Source organism: Lactuca virosa, chromosome 7 (assembly GCF_052849685.1).
Source record: "Lactuca virosa cultivar CGN04683 chromosome 7, Lactuca_virosa_CGN04683_v6, whole genome shotgun sequence".
Taxonomy (NCBI): Eukaryota; Viridiplantae; Streptophyta; class Magnoliopsida; order Asterales; family Asteraceae; genus Lactuca; species Lactuca virosa.
In genome coordinates, this window is record NC_136432.1 from 225526853 (window position 1) to 225528772 (window position 1920).

General features: G+C 35.7%; 1 pseudogene; it reads left to right on the forward strand.

Moving 5' to 3' along the window:
• The first annotated feature begins 493 nt into the window (after positions 1 to 493).
• Positions 494 to 1102, forward strand: LOC145127606 (secreted RxLR effector protein 161 pseudogene; annotated as a pseudogene).
• The last annotated feature ends 818 nt before the right edge of the window (positions 1103 to 1920 follow it).

A 1920-nucleotide genomic window follows, 5' to 3' on the forward strand; every position in this document is an offset into this window, starting at 1 on the left:
GTACCTTTGATAAGTAAAAGCTCTTTTAGTAGCTAAAGGGTATCATCAAAAGGAGTGTCAAGACTTCTTTGACACCTATTCACATGTTACAAGAATTACATCAATTTGCAAATTAGTAGCAATTGCAACCATTAACAATTTGGAAATACACCAAATGGATGTGAAAACTGCCTTCTGGTATGGTGAACTAGACGAAGAGGTATATATGAATCAACCTGAAGGGTTTGTGGTTAAAGGTCAAGAGAACAAAGTCTGTAAATTGGTAAGATCACTTTATGGACTAAAACAGGCTCTCAAGCAATGCCATGAGAAGTTTGACAACACATTACTTTCTACTGGATTTAGAATAAATGAATGTGATAAATGTGTTTATGTAAAACAATACAAGAATGCTTGTGTTATCATATGCTTGTATGTGGATGATATGCTTATAATGGGTACTAATTTGGATGTGATAAATTAAACCAAGAAAATGCTACACTGCTCCTTTTCCATGAAGGAGTTGGGAGTAGTAGATGTGATCCTTGGTGTAAGAGTTCAAATAAGGGTAGATGGATATACTCTTACTCAATCCCATTATATTGAAAGTGTACTCAAAAAGTTTGGATACTATGATGACAAGCCGGTTGTCAGCCCATTTGATGCTTCTAGTCATCCTAAGAAGTATAACGATGATAGTGTAGCTCAGTTAGAATATACTCAAGTTCTTGGTAGCTTAATGTATATTATGAATTGTACAAGACCGGACTTAGTGAGTGTAAGTAGATTGAGCCACTACTCCCATAATCCTGGGAAAGATCATTGGTATGCATTAGTGAGAGTGCATAGATATTTAAAGCATACAATGAATTTTAGATTTCATTACACGAGATATCCTCCTGTTCTTGAAGGGTATTGTGATGCAAATTGGATTTCCAATACTTCAGAGGCAAAATCCACAAGTAGATATGTGTTAATTGTTGGTGGAGATGCTATCTCTTGGAAATCATCTAAGAAAACTATGAATACTCATTCTACAATGGAAGCAGAGTTTGTTGCTTTAGAAAAAGGTGTTGAAGAAGCTGAATGGCTTAAAAGCTTCCTAGAAGCTATTCCTCTGTGACCTCAACCTGTTACTTCCATTGGCATACATTGTGATAGTATGGCTGTCGAGAGGCATTAGGCACAGACATTTTACAATAAGAGACTTGCTGAAGAATGGAATCATTTCCATTAGCTACATAAATTCAAAGGAAAATATAGCTGATCCTTTGACAAAAGGCCTTAGTAGAGAGCAAGCTCTCTTCACATCGATGGGAATGGGCATAAAATCAACATAATGAGTCACCACCTGGCAGAAACCTAACCTAGCAACATTGGAGATCCCATGGTCTAGGTTTAATAGGAAAACTAGTTGGGGAAGACTCAAAGAAGCACTAACACAAAGGTATGCTCACTCTTGTTATATTTATTTTATGTTTTCCGTTGATGATATAGGGATGGATTCTTTATTCTTAATAATGTTGATAGCTTTTATAGTGGAATAGTACGGATTGTTCCAGATTAGCATTACCTATGTGAGATGAATGTGAGGTCGCATCTTTAGGAGCTGATATGGCTAAGCTCTCTAAAAGTCTCATGAAGAAATGATTGTTCACGACCGAAAAGAACATAACGGTAAGAAATGAACCAATGAGTACTCATGAATGTTGTAGCAACCATTGCATTGTCTAAAGCACTTTAGACAAATCATACAAGCCAAATTCATGACAGTCTTGATTCATATCTACTTCCAACATATGACTGACTGTGGATGGTTTGAATAATATGATATATACCATAACATAATTATTCTGGAAGTCAAAACATGCAAAGTGAAACACAAGAATAATACTAATCTTATATGGCCCCAACACTTTGAGTGTAAATAAAAACACCTTT